Source organism: Bubalus bubalis, chromosome 9 (assembly GCF_019923935.1).
Source record: "Bubalus bubalis isolate 160015118507 breed Murrah chromosome 9, NDDB_SH_1, whole genome shotgun sequence".
Classification (NCBI taxonomy): Eukaryota; Metazoa; Chordata; class Mammalia; order Artiodactyla; family Bovidae; genus Bubalus; species Bubalus bubalis.
In genome coordinates this window covers 75089484-75115871 of record NC_059165.1, presented here as the reverse complement: position 1 = coordinate 75115871, position 26388 = coordinate 75089484, and positions in this window count along the sequence as shown.

Sequence of the window (26388 nt, the reverse complement as noted above, 5' to 3'; positions counted from 1 at the left end):
TGGGGAACACATGTATACCTGTGGCGGATTCATTTTGATATTTGGCAAAACTAATACAGTTATGTAAAATTTAAAAATAAAATAAAATTAAAAATATATATATATAAAAAAATTAAAAAAAAAAGAAAAGAAAAGAAAATATTGAAAGCATTTCCTCTAAGATCAGGAACAAGATAAAGATGTCCACTCTTTCCACTTTTATTCAACACAGTTTTGGAGGTCCTAGCCATGGCAATCAGGGAAGATGAAGAAATAAAATGAATCCAAATCAGAAAAGAAGTAAAACCATCACTGTTTGCAGATGACATGATGTAGAAAATCCTAAAGATTTTACCAGAAAACTACAAGAACTCATCAATGAATTTGGGAAAGTTCCAGGATACAAAAATAATACACAGAAATCTCTTGCATTCCTTTACACTGACAATGAAAGATTAGGAAGAGAAATTATGGAAACAATCCCATTTACCATCAAAAAATTCACAAGGGATACATGTTGGAGAGGGTGTGAAGAAAAGGGATCCATTCCTTCTACACTGTTGGTGGGTATGTACATTTGGTACAGTCACTATGGAGAACATTATGAAAGTTCATTAAAAAAACTGAAAATAGAGCTACCATATGATCCAGAAATCCCACATCTGGGCATGTATCTGGCAAAAAACCATAATACAAAAAGACACAGGCAGTGTGATGGTCATTGTGGTAGTACTTATAATATCCAAGACCTGGAAGCAATCTAATGTCCATTGAGAGAGGAATGATTAAAAAAAGGAAAAAAAAAAGATATGTTGTAAAGGAACTAACTAATGCCATTTGAGGTAACATGGATGGATCTAGAGATTATAATTTCAAATGAAGTAAGTCAGAGAAAGACAAATATGATATCACTCATATGTGTAATCTAAAAAAAATTATAGAAAAGAACTTATATATAAAACAGAAACAGACTCACATATTTTGAAAACAAATTTAGGTTGGTTATCAAAGGGAAAAGTGGGAAGATGAATAAACTCGGAATATGGGATTAACATATACACACTGCTATATATAAAATAATCAACAGCCTACTGTGTATAACACAGGATACTCTACTCAATCTACCATGCTGCTACTGCTAAGTCGCTTCAGTCGTGTCTGACTCTGTGCGACCCAAGATGGCAGCCCACCAGTCTCCCCCGTCCCTGGGATTCTCTAGGCAAGAACACTGGAGTGGGTTGCCATTTCCTTCTCCAATGCATGAAAGTGAAAAGAGAAAGTGAAGTCGCTCAGTCGTGTCCGACTCTTAGTGACCCCATGGACTGCAGCCCACCAGGCTCCTCAGTCCATGGGATTTTCCAGGCAAGAGTACTGGAGTGGGTTGCCATTGCCTTCTCCTCAATCTACCATAACCTAACGGAAAAAAGAATCTGAAAAAAATGGATTCATCTGAATCACTTTTCTGTACACTTGAAAGTAACAGCCCACCAGGCTCCCCCGTCTCTGGGATTCTCCAGGCAAGAGTACTGGAGTGGGGTGCCATCGCCTTCTCCCTTGAAAGTAACACAACATAGTAAATCAACTATAGTCTAAAATAAAAATTAAATTATAAAAATAAATGAATGGAACGTGAAATCAGTTTTCCTGTTCTTGAATCAGGTTCACCTTTTTGTATTTTCCTTTTATATGCATCACCTTCTCCTTTTCTCTTTGACTTTTCTTTTTCTTGTCAGAAAGCAATGTTTGAACTTTTCTGAACCTGTTCTTTCCAAATACTCAAGCAGCCCTTGTTTCAGATTACATTAGTAGGTCCTCTTGTGTTATCTATAGTAACAAACCATGGTCTTCAAGGATTATTTATGTTTGTAGTTATATGACATAGAATACGAATTTTGATTGGGATACGGGAAAGATGGAATAACCTTACCATTTCTGTTTACCTTTACGTCCAACAATTTTGATGCTGTTTATGCTTTATAAATAAGTGTACTCATATTTTATTCCAAATTAATTGTGCTTGGCCATACAGTATTATGCTCATGAATTCATGGCATGCCAATTTAGTTACATACACTATTTAAGGTACTTGAGATAGAGAAATAAATCAGATGCTTTCTCTCCTCCAGATTAGCTCATTGTCTTCAAATTTATAGAACACTTATCACATCATGTTATCATTATGTGTCTCTAAGCAGAAGCATTGTATATCACGAGAAGATACAGGATAGAGCAACTATCCCAGTCCAGGTAGCAGAGAAGTCTCTCTTGATAGAGTATACTGTTTCAGTAGTAGCTTCTCTTTATGTAACAATTTCTGGCTGACAAATGTATTCTCATTTGATCATTTTGAAAGTATCTGTGGCATAGAGATTATCCATTGCTATGCTTTGCACTTCATAAAGTAGATGTATGACAGTTTATAAAACTAGTTTAAGATCACAAAAAGGACAATGCAATGAGAATTTAGCCTACATTTTCTGTGTAGGTAGGAGTACACAACTCTTCTCTTGTGCCATGTCTAGAAGCCATGTCTCTAGGCTTTTCTAGACTCCATGCTTTTATCATGGCTAAAGATAATACTACCTCTCAGAGGCCCTTATCTAAATGAAAACTGAAGAAAAATAATTTCTACCTGTGGCTCACATTTTCACCAGAGGCTCTGCTGAGATGTTCTTAGCATTGAGGGTAGGTGCATTCTAAAGAAAGATTGGACAACTTCCACCCATTTTTCATTCATTTACTTTGTACTCACCTAAGATCATGGTCTACTTTTCTTCATATGCACCCTGACATCCACCTTAACAAAACAAACATTCTGTCCTGTGCTTCAGCATGTCCTCACTGTTATTACTTCCCCTAGTGAACTGGTAACATTATTTTTTCATTTTGGGTAAATGTATAATTCTGAAGAAAGCCTAGAGGGAGATCTACTTCCAGTATAGAATAAAGACAAAAAGACAAGCTGGCCATTATAGCTCTGTGCCTGACTAGAGAAATGCATCAATCATTTTCTAAGTAGATGAGTAAAAATATTAAAAAATTTAGTTGAAAGACATGTACTTAGTATCTGTTTATGCAACTCTTTAACCCTCTGAAGAATTCATTCCATCTTTGTTGGAGGAAGAGAGAGCCAAATAGTTGAGAGCTGTAACTGCCTGGGCAGGTGGTAGTCTTCACTTTAAGCTTTATAGACACTGGTGTTTGAAATTGGACACCAGTATTTCATATTTCTTTCTATGCAACATCCTCATGTCTGTATTCTTACTCATAATACCCAGAGATTTCAGCCATTGGAATATTCAGTTTTTCATCATGGAACCTGTCATCCTGAACTGTCACTGAACAGTTGGGTTGAATGTCACCCTGCTCTAGGAGAGAGATTAAATGGCATTTCAACACAAGTGCTAAGTGTCTGGGGCAGTACAGGTATTTCTCAGTGGCTGACAGGATGATGTGACTATAGACTGCCTAAGTGAAACAGATTTGATAGAGCAGTTTCAATTATTTACCCAAAGAAAGATTTTGGACCAAATGCAGCCTCATCAAATGCAGTTCACTGAGTTTGAAAGCAGGTGTAAATGTAGTGGAACCAAGAACTGCAGACCATGTAATTTGAAAATGTTCATCATTCAATATACTTGGAAGACTATAGACAGGGGCTAGCCTGCAGCCTTGTTGAATAAGCCATGATTAAAAATATTGTAGTTTGGGCTTAAACTCAAAGGAAGGATAAATTATCACTGTGGTGCTTTGCTTTAAAAATGAAATTAAATGCATGATGTGGCAATGTAATAAATAATTCACATATGTTCTTAGGGCAAAATTTTCTTTTTCCCTAATTTAATTAGCTGAAAAGATAAAACTAGACATAATTTCTCAAATTTATTTACCTATCTTGACTTTGATTAAAAATTATTTTCTCCTATTTCAAAAGATGCCTTTCATTATTTAATCACTCAATAGATATCTGTGAATACCCAATAGTTGTTTGTCCTCCATAGAAAATATACCAGCACAAACATAATGGTGATAATGGTAAGAACTACCTAGATTAATAAATGGTTGTCTTCCCTCCTTGAGAGTAAAATGAGCTGAGTGAACTTACCAATAAATTCTAAAATAGCAAAGACTGTGAAAGAAAACTATCTAGCATAGCCTGCTATTAGCATGAATATCAGCTAGTATCACATTATTTATCACAGGAAAATTCCTGAGTTGCTTTTCACTTCTAAATAAATAGGCTAAGTAAATATTCTTTAGGTTCCACTGAGCAAAAGTCTTTTGATTTATGAAATGATATTGATCTACAAATCCAACATTTCCCAGGATTGTCATCATTAAATGCATAGTTATAAACACTGGGACTAGGTTATGAAGGAATAATTTGAAAACAGCAAAAGAAACACTTACTTCTACTCTGACCTCTCAAAACTTAGAATAACTGTCATAGGTGAAAATTTACCATAGCCTAAGAAACAAAACAAACTCCCTAATCTTTACTACACCTATGGCTGATTCATGTGAATGTATATGGCAAAAATCACCACAATATTGTAATTAGCCTCCAATTAAAATTAAAAAAAAAAATGTGAGAGCCCAAAGTGTACGTGCATTACTATTGATAGAAAGATGGTGCCCAGCGTCACTGCCTGCACACTGTCCAGGTTCAACAAAAATAAACCTTGTTGCACTCTGGAAATAGGTGCGCTTCTATATTGCTGGTGGGGATGCAAAGGATTCTATGCCTATTGAAGAAAATGTGGTAATACCTAACAAAACCACATATGTGTTTATCTTTTGATACAATGACCCTACTTTTGGAAATTGACCTTGAAGATATATCACACCAACAATGCAAAAAATATATTTGCACAAGGCTATGGTTTTTCCAGTGGTCATGTATGGATGTGAGAGTTGGACTGTGAAGAAAGCTGAGCGCCAATGCTTTTGAACTGTGGTGTTGGAGAAGACTCTTGAGAGTCCCTTGGACTGCAAGGAGATCCAACCAGTCCATTCTGAAGGAGATCAGCCCTGGGATTTCTTTCGAAGGAATGATGCTAAAGCTGAAACCCCAGTACTCTGGCCACCTCATGTGAAGAGTTGACTCATTGGAAAAGACTCTGATGCTGGGAGGGATTGGGGGCAGGAGGAGAAGGGGACGACAGAGGAGGAGATGGCTGGATGGCATCACTGACTCAATGGACATGAGTCTGAGTGAACTCCGGGAGTTGGTGATGGACAGGGAGGCCTGGCATGCTGCAATTCATGGGGTTGCAGAGTCGGACACGACTGAGTGACTGAACTGAACTGATAGGCCCATAGACATAGAAAATAAACATGGTTACCAAAGGGAAGGAAGGGAGGCATAAATTAGGAGTTTGGGATTAACATATACATCCTACTATATATAAAACAGATCACCAACAAGGACTTACTATATAGCACAGGGAACTATACTCCAAAGTTTATAATAACATATAAGGATAAAGAATCTGGAAAAAATAGATATATATGTATGTGTAACAGCCTGTTGTCAGGCTTTTGAGAATAATAAACATCATTTTCCCAATGCTGGGAAAGATTGAAGGCGAGATGATAAGGCAGCAATAGAGGGTGAGATGGTCGTATAGTATCACTGACTCAGTGAACATGAGTTTGAGCAAACACTGGGAGATAGTGAAGGACAGGGAAGCCTGGCTTGCTGCAGTTTGTGTTGCTGGGAACCAGGGTTATCACTGTGAAAAGAGAGACATTCGAATATAGAATGGGAGATGGTATTTCTATAGATTGGAATTGAAGGATTGGTATGAACTCATTTCCTAAAATACACATTTGTATTTGCATATGCATATCTATATGTGCACATAAATATATGCTACTGTGTTTATATTACATATATATTAATGCATGTATTTTTTAGATAAGTCCACCGAGTTGGCCAAGAAGTAAAGATACCTAAGAGCAGTGAACATACCTCGTGCTGAGGTCTTAGTCTCTAATACTATTCCTCATTAAAAAGAATGAAGACTTCAGAGGAAAGGCTTATTTCAGTGTTGGGACAGAGTAGGTACAAGATGATAAGGCTCATTTTGCTATATCAGAGCAAAGGAAGTTCCCCCAAAAATGATCAGATAATGACACAAGGACATAGAAGCCAGCTTAAAGGGACTCCAACGAATCAGTTTAGGACAGTTTGGACATTAAAATAATTAAGAACAGTAAAATAATCACAGAAAAATAGAATTTCATGTCCTTACCACATATGAACAAGATGAATAAACACCTAAATAAACAATGTAGAATGGAGTTTTTTTGCTTACAACAGAAAGTAATGGTTTCCTGAGAAAGGCAGAATATAATCATTATTTTTAATGATTATATTTAAATATAATATATTTAAATATATATTTAAATATAATCATGATTATATTTAACAATATAATCATCATTACCCATCAGGCTAAATTAGATCAAGCAAAATTCATCAATGAATGCTAAAGCAAGGAAAAATTTTGATGATCAAGATATGTACATGGACTTTCAATATCTCCCCATGGACTGCTTATTAGTTGCAAGAAGAAAAAACTAATTATACAGTGAGAAAATCAAATAACACTTGGAGCAGGTGGGTCACAATTAACACAACTAACAAGAGACAGATGGTTATACGTGGCTCCAGAAGTGATGCCCGGAGAAGGACACCACTTAACTATTCAATATTCCAGCAGAGAATGCAGATTCTTAGTTTAATCATGAGGAGTGAAAGTCACTCAGTCATGTCCGACTCTGAGATGCCATGGACTACATAGTCCGTGGAATTCTCCAGGCCAGAATACTGGAGTGGGTAGCCTTTCTCTTCTCCAGGGGATCTTCCCAACCCAGGGATCAAACCCAGGTCTCCTGCATTGCAGGCGGATTCTTGACCAGCTGAGCCACCAAGGAAGCCCTTAATCATGAGGAAATATTAGCCAAATACACAATGAGAACCATTTTTCCCCCCAAAGGAGAGATTATCTTCTTCAAAATATGTCTATATAGATAGGGTGAATGTAATATAGTAAAATGCTAATGACAGGTACAGTACATGAAGAATATAATGCTATTATTTTTATTTTCACAAAGTTTTGTTGCCTTGATATAATTTCCAAATCAAAATATAACAAAAAATTATAGTCTGATAGTCAACACTTCCTGTTCACCAGAATAAGCAACAAGAGAGGATTTTCCTTCATTGAACGAATTTCTCTTTGTTGACAGGAGAAGAAAACCAGGATGATCTGAGATTAAAGACAAACCAATCTGCCCCAAAATAAGAAATAATAAACAAATTGAAAAATGCCACTTTAACAAAGCTATATATCTAAGCTAATTGAGAAGAATAATTTAGGAAATCTCTGATTAATACTGTGGTTAGAAATTTTTGAAAAGATATTAAAATTTTCATAGATATTATATAAACAGAGTAATCAGAGGATAAGAAGGTAATTCATGGAAATCTAACATATGTTTGCCAAAATTAAACAGTTTAATAGGAGACCTGGAAGATAGACTCAAGCAAATCTTTTATATCAAACGACAAAATTTCAGAGATGAAAAACCTAAGATAAAACTTAGGACGTATGATACAATACAAGAAACATGAAATGTAACCTTCTAATAGCTTTCCCAAAAGGGAGCACAGAGAAAGTTAAGATGTATGTCTGAGACTGGGAGAAGAAATAAAACAAATATCAAAAAATTTCCTCTATCTGAAAAAAGTTTCATAACCTTGAAGACATCTACTGAATGCCTAGCACAACAAGTGACAAAAGTACATATCCAGACCTATCACAATGAAAATGTAGAACACAAGGAATAAGGAAGATAATGAAATCTTCTGAGAGATATATTGAACAAAGAATATACAGATTTCATATAACAGACATAAAATCTTTCATAAGATATTAAATTAACAAAAGATGCCAGAATATAATATAGCACTGCCTTCAATATTTCAGGAGAAATAAACTTGTATCCACTCACTCTTAAATCATCAAATAAAACATGGGACGATAGTTGTATTTTTTAACAATTTACCTCCTTTGAATCAATTTTGAAATCTCAGCTTCAGCAAAATTGAAAATGAGAATTTAAGTAAGAGTGTTTCAAGAGACTTGAACAAGAAACAACAGTTAAACTAGATGGGAAATTAAAATGAATTTCAAGATTGTTTCCATGCATAAGTTCAAGAAAATAAGTTTATGTTCAGAAACAAAGTAGATTACATTATATAGAAGTACAACTTTCTTTAACCAGTAAGAAAACATAATAAATAAATAGAAACTCTAGGTAAATGAAAAACCTATGCAGTACATTTGTGGTCTAACCTTAGAAAAACAAGACAAAAATACATAGTTTTAATACAGGAGGGCAGTTATATGAATTATAATAAATGTGCAGTTGTGCAAACCAACTCCACATTCAATATGCAGAACTGTTCCTTCACACCCAAATTACTCATCCTGTCCAGTTTTAGTCAACTACTTCCCCACTCTTAATGTCTAGAAAACACTGATCTATGCTTTTCTCTGAAAGATTTTCCTTTTTTAATTATGCTAAGTGAAGTAAGTCAGACAGAGAAAGACAAATAGTGTATGATATCACTTATGTGTGGGGGTCTAAAGTTTTTTTGTATTTTTTTTTTTAAACTCAACAAACTCATAGAAAAGTGATTAGGCTGTGGGTGGGGGGAGGGGGAATTGGAGGAAGGTGGTCAGGAGGAATACACTTCCTGTTATAAGATACATCAGTACAAGGGTTATAATGTATAACATGATGCCTCTAGGTAACAAATACTACTCTATGATATGTAGGAAAGTTGTTTAGAGGGCAGATCCTAAGCGTTATTGTCACAAGGAGATTTTCCCCTTATTATTCTCTCTACCAGATGATGGACGTTAACTAAACCTATTGTGGTAATCATTTCACAATATATGTAAATCAAATCATCATGCTGTACACTTTAAACTTATACAGTGATGTGTGTCAATTATTTCTCAATAAAACTGGAAAATTTGCCTTTTCTTGGACATTGTATAAACTCAGTCATAGAATATGTAACCTTTTGGGTCTGACTTCTGTCACTAACCATAATGTATTTGAGATTTATGTCTGTTATTGCAGATAATAAGAGCCTATTCTTTTCACTGCTTTATAGGATGGACATACCACATAATTTGTCTACCCATTCACCAGCTGAAGGACTTTCTCATTGTTTTAAGTTATTAGCAATTGTCAATAAAGCTGCTAAAATATTTGCATACCAGTTTTGTGGGTATACAAATTTTATTTCCCAAATGATTAATGATGCTGAGCATTTTTTTGTGTTTATTTGCCATTTGTATGACTTTGATGAAGTGTCTGTTAAAACAGTTTGTCCATTTTTATTGGATTGTTTTATTATTGTTGAGTTTTGAGAGTTCTTTATGCTGAATACAAGTCCTTGGTCACATATGTGACACGTAAGTCTTTTCTCCTAGTATTTGGTTTATTTTTCTTTCACTTAATAGAGTCTTTCAAAGAGCAAAACAAAATTTTATAAAATCCAATTTTTTTTTGCATCTAATAACTGTTCCTCTAACCCAGGTATCTAAATATTTTTCCCAATCTTTTCTAAAAGTGTTAAGGCAGCACCTTTTACATTTTATTGCTGTTCAGTCACCCAGTCGTGTCCGCCTCTTTGCAACCCCATGAACTGCAACACACCAGGCCTTTCTGTCCCTCACCATCTCCTGAAGTTTGTCCACATTCATGTCCATTGCATCAGTGATTTACATTTAGCTCTGTGATAAATTTCAAGCTAATCTCAGTATAAACTGGAAAGCATAGAGTTAAGGTTCACTCAGGTTGAGAATATTAAGAATGATGTGATATCAGACCATGAGTTCTAGAGATGACTATGGAAAAGTTTGAGAGACTGAGGAGAGATGGAGGTTTTATTTGGATTAAATAGTGGAAGAGAGTCATAGGAAAATAAGAATCCTGTGGTAAGTGACCACAGTGCGTTGTATTCCTTGTATTCACTGTGTAAACTATGAGGTGAAGCAAAGGTATTGATGGTCTTTTCTAGATGTTCATGTGTAAGGTGATGAGCATTCAGATACTCTAGGATCAGTTCAGGAGAAGGCGATGGCACTCCACTCCAGTGTTCTTTCCTGGAGAATCCCAGGGACGGGGGAGCCTGGTGGGCTGCCGTCTATGGGGTTGCACAGAGTCGGACACGACTGAAGTGACTTAGCAGCAGCAGCAGAATCAGTTCATGTGACACCCAGGTCATTTTTGCCATGCCTAAGTCCTCTGCCTGAAACATCAGTCTCTCCTTTTGCTTCCTAGCCAGAAGAGTTATAGAAAGAGCTTAAGTCATTCTTTTGGTCATTTGCCAGAAGGGCATTACCTTTATTGCCACCATTATCTGCGGAGAAGCCCTACATGATAGAGTTGGCAAAAATAGACCCATAGAGGCTCTTTGTTCCTCAGTGGTTAATTTCAGGGCATGGTCACACTCTGAAACAGCACAAGTGTTAAGCCTCTGAGAGACAGATTTTGATCAGGTGGCAATGGAGTACAAGAGATCTAGCAGGTGAATGCATCTCCTTCCTACCCCTGATTCAGAATATTCAAACTACTATGTAACTAATAATGTTTCTTATAGCCTTTCTGAAGATATTCCATGAGGCAGTACAACGAACGAGCTGCATTTACCTTGACTAGCTAGCTAGGTAAATATCTTCATGTATTTGCTCTCCCTTCTTCCCTGCCATACTCCCCTTTCTCCCTCACAACTGATTCTCTGGGAGTGCATTCTCTGATAAAGGGTTAGCATGTAAACATTTGCTTCATACTCTGTGTTCTAGAAAACACAGACAAAATTAGTGAATGATGGAAGAGAAGAAAGTGTTTTCATCAAGACTGAAGGAGTTCCCTAGAAATTTATTTAATCTCTTATCAAAAGGGGCTGTTGAAGGGCCTGAACCATCACCTCTGGAAATCTAAATTCAGTTCAGTCATTCAGTCATGTCTAACTCTCTGCCACTCCATGGACTGCAGCATGCCAGGCTTCCCTGTCCATCAGCAACTCCCAGAGCTTGTTCAAAATCATGTCCATAGAGCTGGTGATGCAATCCAATCATCTCATCCTCTGTCGTCCCCTTCTCCTCCTGCCTTCAATCTTTCCTAGCATCAGGATCTTTTCCAATGAGTAAGTTCTTCCCATCAGGTGGCCAAAGTATTGGAGTTTTAGCTTCAGCATCAGTCCTTCCAATGAATATTCAGGGCTGATTTCCTTTAGGATGGACTAGTTGAATCCCCTTGCAGTCCAAGGGACTCTCAAGAGTCTTCTCCAACACTGAAGTTCAAAAGCATCAATTCTTTGGAACTCAGCTTTCTTTATGGTCTAAATCTCACATTCATACATGACCATTGGAAAATCCATAGCTTTGACTAGATGGACTTCTGTGGAAAAGTAATGTCTCTGCTTTTAAACATGCTGTCTAGGTTGGTCACAGTTTTTCTTCCAAGGAGCAAGCGTCTTTTAAATTCATGGCTTCCGTTACCATCTGCAGTGATTTTGGAGCCCCCAAAATAAAGTCTCTCACTGTTTCCATTGTTTCCCCATCTATTTGCCATGAAGTGATGGGACTTGATGCCATTATCTTAGTTTTCTGAATGCTGAGTGTTAAGCCAACTTTTTCACTCTCCTCTTTCACTTTCATCAAGAGGCTCTTTGGTTTTTCTTCACTTTCTGCCATAAGGGTGGTGTCATCTACAAATCTGAGGTTATTGCTATTTCTCCCAGCAATCTTGATTTCAGCGTGTGCTTCATCCAGTCCATTTCTCATGATGTACTCTGCATACAAGTTAAACAAGCAGGGTGACAATAGACAGCTTTGATGTATTCCTTTCCTGATTTAGAACCAGTCTGTTGCTCCATGTCCAGTTCTAACTGTTGCTTCTTGACCTGCATACAGATTTCTCAGGAGGCAGGTCAGGTGGTCTGGTATTCCCATCTCTTGAAGATTTTCCACAGTTTTTTGTTATCCACAGAGTCAAAGGCTTTGGCATAGTCACTAAAGCAGAAGCAGATGTTTTTCATGAACTCTCTTGCTTTTTTGATGATCCAACAGATGTTGGCAATTTGATCTCTGGTTCCTCTGCCTTTTCTAACTCCAGCTTGAATATCTGGAAGTTCACGGTTCATGTACTGTTGAAGCCTTGCTTGGAGAATTTTGAGCATTACTTTGCTTGCATGTGAGATGAGTGAAATTGTGCAGTAGTTTGAACATTCTTTGGCATTGCCTTTCTTTGGGATTGGAATGAAAACAGACCTTTTCCAGTCCTGTGGCCACTGCTGAATATTCCAAATTTGCTGACATGTTGAGTGCAACACTTCAATAGCATCACCTTTTATGGTTTAAAATAGTTCAGCTGGAATTCTATTACCTCCACTAGCTTTGTTTGTAGTGATGCTTCCTAAGGCCCACTTGACTTCGCATTCCAGGATGTCTGTCTCTAGGTGAGTGATCACACCATCGTGGTTATCTAGGTCATGAAGATCTTTTTTGTATAGTTCTTCTGTGTATTCTTGCCACCTCTTCTTAATATCTTCTACTTCTGTTAGGTCCATACCCTTTCAGTCCATTTTTGTCCCCATCTTTGCATGAAATGTTCCCTTGGTATCTCTAATTTTCTTGAAGAGATCTCTAGTCTTTTCCATTCTATTGTTTACCTGCATTTATTTGCATTGATCACTGAGGAAGGCTTTCTTTTCTCTCCTTGCTATCCTTTGGAACTCTGCATTCAAATGCGTATATCATTCTTTTTCTCCTTTGCCTTTGGCTTCTCTCTTTTTTTTTTAGGCTGTTTGTAAGGCCTCCTTACACAACCATTTTGCCTTTTTGCATTTCTTTTTCTTGGGGATGGTCTTGATTCCTGTCTCCTGTACAATGTCACGAACCTCCATCCACAGTTCTTCAGGCACTTTGTCTATCAGATTTAATCCCTTGAATCTATTTGTCACTTCCACTGTATAATCATAAGGGATTTGATTTAGATCTTACCTGTATGGTCTAGTGGTTTCTCTACTTTCTTCAATTTAAGCCTGAATTTTGTAATACAGATTTTATGATCTGAGCCACAGTCTGGAAACTTAGCCAATGGCTATTTAGAGACTGGCAAGCATCAAAGTAACGGGTTCCTTGGTGGCTCATCTGGTAAAGAACCCGCCTGCAGTGTGGGAGACCTGGGTTTGATCCCTGGGTTGGGAAGATTCCCTGGAGAAGAGAAAAGCTACCCACTCCAGTATTCTGACCTGGAGAATTCCATGGACTGTATAGTCCATGGGGTTGCAAAGAGTTGGATACGAGTGAGTGATTTCACAAGCATCAAAGTGGACAACAGTATCAGTACATGTCACATGTAACCAGAGGGGAACACAATGATATGCATATATATAGCACACCTTTCTAAAAGAGCAAATAACATTTAGGGAGAAAAATATTACAAAATGGGGAAATGGGGGTAAGACTCATGTCCCACTGGAATGTAAGTTGAAATAAAGGTTCTCCCTAAAGAAAAAGAATGCAGTGTAGTTTGGTTATTATTATTTAAATTCTTTGCACATGGAACATTCTCCTGGATAGATCACATGCTGGGCCTCAAAGTATCGTAAATTAAAGAAAACTGAAATCATTTCAAGCATTTTTTGCAACCATAACACTATGAGATTAGAAATCAACTACAAAAATACCCTATTAAAAAAACACAAACACATGGAGGCTAAACCATATGCTACTAAACAATCAATGGATCACTGAAGAGATCAAAGAGGAAATAAGAAAACTACCTAGAGACAAAGGAAAATAAAAACACAATGATCCAAAGTCGATGGGTCACAGCAAAAGCAGTTTTAAGAGGGAAGTTTATAGTGACACAATCTTACCTCAGGAAACAAGAGAATTCACAAATAAACAACCTAACCTTACAGGTAAAGCAACTAGACAAAGAATAAGCAAAACCCAAAGTTAATAGAAGCAAAGAAATCATAAAGATCAGAGCAGCAATAAATGAAACAGCTGAAGAAAACAACAGAAAAGATCAATTAAATTAAAAGCTGGTTCTTTAAAAAGATAAACAAAATTGAAAAACCTTTAGTCAGACTCATCAAGAAAAAAAGGGAGAGGGTTCAAATCAATAACATTAGAAATGAAAAAGAAGTTACAATGGACACCATAGAAATACAAAGGATAATAAGAGACTACTATATGCCAAAAAAAAACACCCCATGTTCTTTGACATACTCTATTTGCTGATATGCCAAGTTTTATGTAAGAGGATAGTGATATAAAACTTGTTTCTTGGAGTAGAAGAGTCATTAGAAATAAATTTATTCAATGCTAATAATTTCCACAGAATCATGATAAATATTTTAACAAGGTGTATACTTAACCTATCTTCATCTCATTAACCCTAATACAAAAGTGACCCCTAATGCTAAAAATGTTGATACAGTTACATGTTTCTAGAACTACATTCCAGTAAAATTATCATCTACTTGTCCACATTACTTTTCTATACTTGTGAGCAAGGTATGTCATATCTAGCAGTTTAATCCAATACCCACTTATCAGCTCATGGTCCTTAGGTAACAGGTCTGGACTTGAGGTAGCTGGTCTGATCCTCAGGGTCTTACAAGTGGAAATCAGGTGCCAGCAGGGCTCCGAGAAGGAATGTGCTTCCAAACTCACTCAGGCTGTTAAGAGAACCGGCTTCTCGCGGCTATAAGGCTTATAGTCCTGTTTTCTTGCTGAGTGTTGGCTGAGGTGATTTCAGATCTAAGAGGGTACTCATATTCCTTGCTACTTGTTTTCCACTCCAGCTTCAATATTTGAAGTTTCAAAGTCAGTTCGGTTCTTCAAGTGCTCACCTCATTAGGCCAGGACCAAGGGAATGGCAACCCACTCCAGTATTCCTGCCTGGAGAATTCCATGGACAGAGGAGCCTGGTGAGCTATGGTGCATAGGGTCACAAAGAGGCAGACATGAATGAGTAACTACACTTTCACTTTCAAGGAGGATAATTGTTGTTGTCCAGTCACTCAGTTGGATACTCTTTGTGAGCCCATGGATTGTAGCATGCCAGGCTTTCCTGTCCTTCTCTATCTCCAGGAGTTTGCTCAAGTTCATGTCCATTGAATTGATGATGCCATCCAACCATCTCATTCTCTGTTGCCCCCTTCTCCTCCTGCTCTCAATTTTTCCCAGCATCAGGTTGTTTTCCAATGAGTGAGCTCACCGGATCATCTTCCTTCACAAATCATATCACAAGTGTGAGATGTCAACGCATTTACAGGCCCATCCACACTCAGGATGGAGGAGACTGGAAAAGAAAGTGAGTCCCTGGGATCACCTTAGAATGTGACCGACTCCCCTGAGTCATATAGGTAGGGCACTGGAGCAAAAGCATTACTTTTTATAAGTTCATTTAGAGCAAAGAGAAGTTCAGTTCAACTTTTCTAAAGCCCTTTGAGAATATTGGGGGTGAATCATACCTAGTGAGATTCCACCATTGTGGGGGCACTCTCAGTGGAAGCCTAAACTGCATTGCCTTTGTAGTTCAGAGAAGAAGATGGGTCATGTAAAAAGAAACAGAAGATAATTCAAGTATAAGATAAAGTATGTAAATGAAATTAGAAAAATAAAAAAGCATTGTCTTTTGTGTTTTTTTCTCTCTTGATTCCTTCCATTCTACTTTTCTGAGGCTTCCTGAGATTTGACATCGCTCTCCTTCAAAAGTATGTCTTTTATTGAACCATCTATGACCAGCTTAAATTTTAATTGGATAATCACTAAACATGAGTTAAGGAGGGCTTATAAAGATGCTTCCTTTATGCCTGCCAAAATAAATATTTTGAAAAAGGCCTTGAAAAACTTAATCAGAACACACAAATTTGTAAAGATAATGGTGATGATGGAGCTGCTGGTGTTCTATGTAGATTGGAACTTTATTTATTAAATAAACTTTTTTTATTAAATAATATTTATTAAAATATTTATTAAATAAATGGACTCAGCTTAATGCTGGAAGGAAGCAACATAATTCTTTTTTTATAACTTCCATTTTTAATCAGCTCTATGGGGTGTACCTTTCCACCCAGAATGAAATCTAAGACAAGCTTGTTGCTCTTTTTGACACCCTCAAATAATATATTAATGGTTCTATTTTTGAAATAATAAAAAATTCTTCCAGTCCATATAATGTAAAAACTACAAACTATCATCCATGTTAAAACATCCCTCTTGAGCTTTCAGATAATTTGTGATCCAGTTATTACTGCTGTATAACAAATTACTTCAAAACAGATCTGTCTAAAGTACTATTTTATCTTGCTTATTGCTTTATGGATCAGTAACTTGGGAAAGACTCAGCTGGGCAGTTTTCACTTAGGTTTTCTATGCAATTATGGTTATTACTGGCTGGGATAGTAGCCTTCTAAAGGCTCATCTGGATGGATAGATGTCCAAGATGGCACACTCACACCCTGCTGGCACTTGACACTGCCTATTTTCTATGTGCCCAGCTATGGCTGTTGAAAAGGATGCCCGCATGTAGCTATTACTTGTGGCTTGAAAACTGGGCAACTGTTTTGAGTTCAGAGCTAAAAAAAAAAAAAAAAGTAATAACCCAGAAGACAGCTGAAAGCTGTGTTGCACTTATCACTTATCACTTAGCCTAGGATGTCATATAGCTTCACTTCTGCCAAATTATTTTGATCAAAAAAGTCAGAAGTCACACAATTCAAAGAGACTGGATATCCTACTTATTGACTACAGGATATCAAAGAAATTTGTGGTCATAGCTTAAAACCATGACAGCTCCTTCTACAAGTAGACATCTTATCCACCAGAACAACATATGTTGACCTCATGTCAGTGGAAGTTCAGCTGTTTCCCAGTGCATCCTGTCTCCTCTCTTTAGCCCCATACACCAAAGTACCAACTGAGGCTAATCTAACCATCCCATGCCTTTTAATTTTACATCTCAACAAATGTTTAGGTATCAATCTACACATTCACGGAAATTCAGAAGCTGCAAAGAGAAATCCTGTAAGCACATCTCTTGACTTTAGATGATGGAAGAGCATCCTTCTCCAATGATGTATGTTGTGTGTGTGTGTGTGTGTGTGTGTGTGTGTGTGTGTGTGTCTGTGATTGTGTGTACACTGATGCTACTATACTAGTAATCTTCTGTGAAGAAATCTCAGTAAGAACATTTTTAACCTGCATCTTGGCCTTTACTAATTCAGGCTTGAGTGGTGATGGCTAACTGTCCCCAGATTGATTCAAAATCTCTTATCATCTTATGAACTAAATCTGGCATTTCCTTGAAATAGAAATAGTATTATATCAGTCATTTCAATATCATATAACTGAACTATATACTTCAATTATCCAGCCTCCTTATTTTTTTTTATACAGAAACTTAAAAAATATCTTGTCCACCAGGCTCCTCTGTCCATGGGATTTCCCAGGCAAGAATACTGGAGTGGGTTGTTATTTCCTTCTCCAGGGGATATTCTGAACCCAGGGATCGATTCTCTGTCTCCTGCATTGCAGGCAGATTCTTTACCACTGAGCCACCTGAGAAATCCAAAGTATCTAATACTGCCTCTTAATATACAGCATTTTTGAGCTCTGCTAGTTTTCTGGTAACATCTTTAGCATTTTCTACATATCAGTGAATTCAGTAAAGTTGCAAAATACACAAAAATATCTTGCATTCTGATATAATAACAATGAAAGATCAGAAAGAGAAATTAAGGAAATAATCTCACTTAACCATCACATCAAAAAGAATAAAATACCTGGAATAAATGTACCTAAGGAGGTAAAGGGGCTTCCCTAGTGGCTCAGATGGTAAAGAATCTGCCTGCAGTACAGGAGACACAGGTTTGATCCCTGGATTGGGAAGATCCCCTGGAGAAAGGAGTGACAACCCACTCCAGTATTCTTGCCTGGAGAATTCCATGGAGGGTCTGGTTGGCTATAGCCCAGGTCACAAAGAGTTGGACATGACTGAGCATAACACTTTCACAAGGAGGCAAAAGACCTATACTCTGAAGACTATAAGACAATGATGAAAGAAATTGAAGACAGCACAAAGAAAATGATATAACATATTCTTGGATTGGAAGAATCAATATTGTCAAAATTACTATACTATGCAAGGCAATCTATAGATTCAATGCAATTTCTATCAAATTGCCCATGTCATTTTTCACAGAAATAGGATAAAAATCTTAAAATGTGTATAGAAGCACAAAAGACCCCAAATAGCCAAAGCAATCCCGAGAAAGAAAAACAGAGCTGAAGGAATCAGGCTGCCAGACTTCAGACTACACTACAGCCATCAAGACAGTATGGTACTGGCACAAAACAGAAGTCTGGATCAATGGAACAAGATAGAAAGCCCAGAGATAAACTAACACACCTGTGGTCAATTGATCTATGACAAATGAGTCAAGAATAAACAACGGAGAAAAGACAGCCTTTTCACTAAATAGTGCTGGGAAAACTGGATAACTACATATAAAAGAATGAAATTAGAACATTCTCTAAATCATGCACAAAGATAAACTCAAAATGGATCAAAGGTCTGAGTGTAAGACTAGACACTATAAAGCTCTTACAGTAAAATATAGTCGGTGTACTCTTTAACAAAAAATCACAGCAATATCTTTTGGGATACACCTCCTAGAGTAATGAATTTAAAAATAAAAATTTAAAAAGGAGATCTGATTACACTTAAAAGCTTTTGCACAGCAAAGAAAACCATAAACAAAAAGAAAAGACAGCCCAGACAATGGGAGAAAATATTAGCAAATGAAGGAATCAACAAGGGGTTAACCTTTAAAATGTACAAACAACTCATGCAGTTCAATATCAAAAACCAAACAGTTCAATCAAAAATGAGCAACAGATCTAAATAGACATCTCTTTGAAGAAGACATGCAGATGGCCAAAATGCACATGAAAAGATGCTCAATATTATTAACCATTAGAGAAATGCAAATCAAAGCTACAATGAGGTATCACCTCACATTGATTAAAGTCAGAAGGGCATCATCAAAAAGTCTATAAACAATAAATGCTGGAGAGGGTGTGGAGAAAAGGGGCCCCTCCTACTCTGTGGATGAGTACATAAATTGGTACAGCCACTATGGAGAACAGTATGGAGGTTCCTTAAAAACCTAAAAATAGAACTATTATATGATCCAGCAATCCAACTCCTCAGAATATATCTTGAGGAATACTTAGTTTGAAAAGATACATGCACTCCAATGTTCACTGCAGCAGTGTTTATAATAGCCAAAATGCAAAAACAGATGAATGGATTTTAAAAAAAACATGGTACATATATATAATGCAATGTTGCTCAGCCATAAAAAAGAATGAAATAATTCCATTTGCAGCCACATGGATGGGCCTAGATATTATCATACTAAGCGTAGTAAGTCAGACATAGACAAATAACTTGTGATATCATTCTTATGTTGAATTTAGTTTAAAAAAATGATATAAGTGACCTAATCTGCAAAATGAAAACAGACACAGATTTTGAAAACTTGTGATTACCAAAGGGGAAAAGTTTGGGGGAGGAATAGTTTGGGAGCTTGGGATGGACATACACATACTACTATACATAAAGTAGATAATCAACAAGAAGCTACACAGAGGGAACTCTGCTCAATATTCCATAGTAACCTATATGGGAAAATAATTGAAGAATGAATATATGTATATATATATATACACACACACACATATATACATATATATAACTGCATGTGTGTATATATATATACATATATATATAACTTAATCATTATATTTTACACTTGAAACTAATACAACATTGTAAATCAACTACACTGCAATAAGATTTTTTAAAAATACATTTTTATATGAAGAAACCATTGCCTCCAAATATGTTGCATTTTCTGTCCTCTTCAAAAACAGTTTAAATGTTTTATTTATGATAGAAATATGCACATGAGCTTCAGCAAGCAAAAGTGAAGCCTTTCAACCATTCAAGTTGTCCAAAGCCAGGAGTCATCTTTTGTTTTCTGCATACAATTTAATTCAAACATTTATCTCCACGAGGCATTTAAGAACACCTATTTAACAGCCTTGATTCAGGATTGGGAGGTAAAAGAGAAAGCCTCAGCCTTCCAAACAGGAACACTTCACTCTTTCTGGCAGTGTGCTATGGTCTTTTCTTTGAACTTACAATATTACTCTCTCCTAAAGGAATCTGTTTTTTAAAAAAAGACCTTTGGAAAACTTCAATCATATAGTGTTTTTAGTTGCCAAGTGGTGTCTCACTCTTGTAACCCCATTGACTGTAGCCCGCCAGGCTCTTCTGTCCATGGGATTTCCCAGGCAAGAATATTAGAGTGGGTTGCCATTTCTTTCTCCAGCCAGGAGTTTTAATAGACAGTATCTTAATAGAAGATTAGATGTACTTTTTAAAATTTTATATTAAGATAAAAGTTTATTAGAGGCCATACAGTGTAATAAATGACTCATTATATTGGAGATTTATTTGAAATTAGAATAAGCGTGGATATTCATATCACTTATTTCTTTTCTAAAAATTCAATACAGACTGTACAAGGTATGAAACAGAAAACAGTCAAAGAGCACATCACAGCCCCCATCTTTACAGCTCCCTAGAGGTTTAGAACATATGCCAAGGAGACTCCACAGTTTATGTTGATCACATTAGCCCCTTGATACCTAAAGTCATCCATATTTTAGAGTAGTTGGTTTAGAATAACTTGATACTAATAAATAAAAAAATGACATATGCAAGAAATATTTTTCAAACTTTAATTTATCTAGAATGTGTATCATTTAATATGCAAGAACTATGAAATGATTCCCAAAGGAATTCCCACGGAGTAACTTTAAAATTCTTGCAAAGCAATGGAAAACATATTCAAGCTAAATGACAGAACACTTTCCTCTTGGGTTTCTAAGCTCATATTAATAATGTGACATTGGACATATATGAATAATTTTTAGTGTTGCTCCATGCAGTAAACTTTATGTAAGAGAAAAAGGTGTGATTCTATCTTCCAGAGATTTGACTTTAGAGGATGACACGCTATTGATAGCTCATAAAGCCGAATGCTTCTGCTGATGGTCATAGGCCTCTAGAGAACAGGCAGAAGTTGCTATTATCATCTAGCAGGCAGATTTGATCATCACCAGTCTCCTTTTCTAAGTGTGTCAGAATGACTGAACTGATTCCTACAGAGCAGTTCCCTTAAACCTTCAAGAGGACCACAGTTGGGAGATCCATTTGAAAAGAGAGAAATCTTGTAGCTGTTGCTATTGTGAAGTAGCTATGTATCACTTTTATTAACTTCAACCCTACTGAACACTATTATATCATGGTGTGCATATTCATGGCCATCAAAATTATTGTACCACAATATAACCATGCCAGAGTCCTTTATTATTTCATGAACAGAATTGTGCTGCACATAGATAGCAGGAAAGAAAGCAAGCTTCTATTTGCTAAGACTGGTAAAGAAAGGTTCCCAGCAGAGAGATTGCTTACTAGTCCCTCCTCATCTGGAAACTTCCAATTCAGAGACAATATTGGGGTAGGGTGATTTAGGTATGAGGGCTTCCCAGGTGGTGCTAGTGGTAAAGAATCTGCCTGTAACGTATACGGAGTAAAACATACAAAGGAGAGGAGAGTACAGAGAAGAAAATAAAAATAAAAGAAAGATAGTGTAACCAAAGCTAGGTACACATGAAAGATGCATTAACTCATAATATCAATGTGTGAGTATTACACAGAACCCAAAGTCTTTATGGAAATCTGTTTCACCATGAATTGGGGGTCATGCATAATGCTGTTTGTTTCAACTGAACTTTCCTTCAGAAGATAGTAGGCAGAATTCATCTTACTGTTGCATGTAATGGTCCTAAGGGGTTTGCTCAAATGAATGGCTTCTACATTAACTTTCAGCAATTGCATTAGAAATAAAAGCTTATAAATTATCCTGTGTGCTTCATGAGTATTTGTACACTCATAAGTTGTTTAGACATCTCCCAAGTGGTCTACTTATGTAATAGTGTTTTACAGGACACATATTTCCCTTGCAGAATACTCAGAAGACATATCTGGTCCAGTTTATCTGCCCAAAGTATTATAAACAATATATAATGGGGGTCTCATGAATTATTATATGCAGTTTCATTCATTTAAAGTTAATGCATTGTGATCATTGGCCTGGGACAGTAAGAGAAGTTTAAAAGCAAAACTAATACAGTTATGTAAAGTTTAAAAATAAAATAAAATTAAATAAATTATAAAAAATGAATAAATAAAAAAAAATAAAAGTCAGCTTCTTATGGGTATATTTGAATTGAGTGGTATGTGTACATGTATGCTTACAAGTACATATGCATGGGTGGTGACACGTGAGGACATCTATTAAGCTTAATATTTTAGCACCATATATTAGTCTTTTTTAAAACATGAGAGCAGATTTTTATTCATTATAATGTTACTTGGATTTTTCTTTTCACCTTGTATTTCAGCTTATTTTTCACATGACACCTACATGGAACTAGTAGAAGGTAAAATAATGTAGGTGGTAAGAATTTTTAATCATAAAATTCAAGTATTTAAATATGTAATTTCCTTTTATTTCTAAAACTGAACTAGATTTAGTCTGGTTTATTCATCTCTGCTTGAAGGATGTCTGACATAGTGGAATACCATAGACTATGTGGCTTATAAACAACAGCTTTTCACCTCACAGTTCTGGAGTTGGGAAGTCTGAGATCAGGGTACAAATATAATTGAGTTCCAGAGAGAGCCTTCTTCTGGGTTTCCGATTGCTAACTGCTTTCTCTGTCCTCACATGGGAGAAGAGGCAAGGAAACCATCTGGGGTATCGTTTATAAAGGCATTGGTTCTATTCATGAGAGCGCTGCCTTTATGACAACCACCTTCCAAAGGCTCCTCCAAATACCATCTCACTAAGGATTAACTCAACATAAACTTTTGTGGAAACACAAATATTCAGTCTATATCAGAGGGGAAAATTTAACCTTGTATTATCAAGGTAACTCACTAATTTTTAGTTTCAAACTCTGTTTCAAAGGGGAAAGGAGGAAGAAGGTATAAATTAGGAGTCTGCAATTAAAATATGGACACTACTATATATAAAACAGATACCCAACTAGGATCTACTGTATAGCACAGTGAACTGTACTCAGTATCATAATAATCTATAATCGATAAGAATCTAAAGTGATCTGAATCACTTTCCTGTACACCTGAAACTAATAACATCATTGTAAATCAGCAATTTTTTCCATTAAAAACAAAACAAAACAAAACAAAACAAAACCACCACCACCACCAACAGTCATTTTGGCAGTGTAGGTTTTCTCCTCACTGTTCCAGATAGAGGTTTTCTCCTCACTGTCCCTCTCCTCCTTAGGATGGCCTAAAAGCTCTGGCAGCGTCCAGGGATAAGCATATACGTTCCACGTTGCATGGCAGTGTTACGCCTCCACTGCCCTCTGCTGAAACGGACATTTCTGCACATGACCCTGGTTGTGTCCCAGCATCTATGGCCGGCCTCTGTGTTTCTACGAGGACCTCCAATTTCCAGATCACACAGTTTGTTCAGTTCTTGTCCCTAGGCCCTTGCTTAGCACTGCCTCACTTCCAGGAAACAATAGTTTCTAAAGAGTTCATTTTTCTCTGTATTAGATTCCTTAGATTCTTAAATATTCTAGTGAGAAATCTGATTTTCCAACAGGGGCCTATAAGATAGATTCAAAACAGATGAATCTACTTTTTTTTTTAGTACAGAGGTTTTTTTCAGACATGAGGAAATGTAGTTTCTTATAAAAATAAATGGCAGGATTTACGATTATAGAAGTGATTAATTAATGCTCTCATAATAGATTAAAAAATAAATAAATAAAATGCACTGGCAAAAATAAGTAATCAAAGGAGACAAGATCTCCTGAATGGCCAAGTAAGGAGACTGGGGGACCCTCTCCCCAAGAAAACTACAATTTAACTTGTGAAAATTATTTTAAACAACAAATCAAACCAGCAATTATTCAAAGTCTCTGGAAATTATCCTAAGGGCAAACAGAAAATGGAGAAACATTCATTATAGAAAATCTACTAAATCTCCATAAAAACATAACTGCTGACTCTGAGCCATGCTCTAATCCCTTACCACCAGGAGCATCCTCTCCCCTACCCCCACCAGTTTTGCATTACAGAAGCTCAACCCTGAGTGTTCTATATAGCTGGCAAAAGAATTAAGAATATGGGACTCTCTCTCTCCCAGTATCCAGTCTGGGGATATGATTACACCCTCAAAAAGACAGTCTGTTGGTGTGTCTTGTCCCCTCCTGTCCCATGCTGCAGAAGTTCTATCCCAGCCAGTTATGACCGAAAGGACTAGGTCTCCATCCCCTTATCCAACCCTTACCTATGGAACAGAAGTTCTACTTCAAATGTTGTGGGAGTGATCCCTACCTGAGATTGCCTGTAGTGTGGAAGTTCCAGGCTAGAAGAGTCAAACTGAGAAAACTAAAGGTGGTCACTGCTCCTACCCTATGACCACTCATACAGTAAGGATGTCACTTCAGAAAAATTTAGCTTCCTACCAACCCACCAAGCTGCAGTGCAGTAGTTCTGGTGTTCTGTCCGGAATAAAGGCAGGCCATAGAATTGATGGAATCTGAATTTATTTCAAATGGAGCATAGAAAATTTATTTCTTAAGAGTACTGGAGGGCAATTAGAGAAGGTTCATAACTCCATGATACAAGCAAAACTTTAGAGCAGCCAGAAGTTTACTAAACTAGGAAAGAATAACAAACAAAACCAAACGTTGGAAGAAGAAAGAAAGGAGATAGAAAATATCAGAGCAGAAACAAAACAGGGAATAGAAAAACCATAGGGAAAAAACCAATGAAACTAGGAGTTAGTGTTTTTTTTTTTTCTTTTAATAAAATTGGCAAAGCTTCAGCTAGACTTGGCAAGAAATAAAGAGGACTCAAATGAAATTATTAATGAAAGAAGAGAGACGTTATAATTTATACCACAGAACTACAAAGGATCATAAGAGAGTACTATGAACAAGTCCATGCCAATAAATTAGGCAACTCAGAAGAAAATGATAAATTCCTAGGAATTACAACCTGCCAAGAGTGAATCATAAAAACAGAAAATCTGATCAGCCTCACAATGAGTAAGGTGATTGAATCAGTAATCAAAATCTCTCTCCAAAAAAAAAGCTCAGGTTTAGGTGATTTCTACTGCTTCCCTGGTGGCTCAGAGGTTAAAACGTCTGCCTGCAATGCAGAAGACCTAGGTTCGATCCCTGGGTCGGGAAGATCTCCTGGAGAAGGAAATGGCACCTCACTCCAGTATTCTTGCCTGGAGAATCGCATGGACGGAGGAGCCTGGTGGGCTACAGTCCACGGGGTCACAAAGGGTTGGACACGACTGCGCGACTTCACTTTCACTTTCACCAAATATTTAAAGGAGAAATAATGCCAGTTCTTCTCAAAATATTCTAAAAATTTGAAGAGGAAGGAAACCCCCAAACGTATTTTTACAAGGCCAGTATAACCCTGATGCTAAAGCCAAAGAAGGACACAGTAAGAAAACCACAAGATAGTGTCTCTATGAATATAGATGCAAAATCTCTCAATAAAATGCTTGCAAACTAAATTAACCAGTACATATACTATTATCATGTACGATTTATCCCTGGATTGCAAGGATGCTTAACAGAATGAAATTAATAGAATGAATGATAAAGTCATCTCAACAGATGCAGAAAAGTAATCAACAAAATTCAACATTCTTTTATGATAGAAAATTTTACTAATAGGTGTAGATTGACTATGGTGGTGATGGTTTAGTCACTAAGTCATGTCCGACTCTTGCGACCCCATGGACTGTAGGCTGCCAGGCTCCTCTGTCCATGGGATTCTCCAGGCAAGAATACTAGAGTGGGTTGCTATTTCCTTCTCCAAGATTCAACATACTTCAACCCAATAAAGGTCATATGTGACAGTCCCATAGCTTACATCATACTCAATGGTGAAAAGTTGAGAGTTTTCCCTTTAAGATGAGAAACAAGACAAGGGTGCCCACTCTCACTTCTCCCACTCAGCATTATACCAGAAGTCCTAACCACAGCAGTCAGGTAAGCAAAAGAAATAAAAGTCATCCAAATTTGAAAGTAACTAGTGAAACTGTGTCTGTGTGCTAATGATGTGCTCTTGTATATAGAAAATCTTAAAAACTCC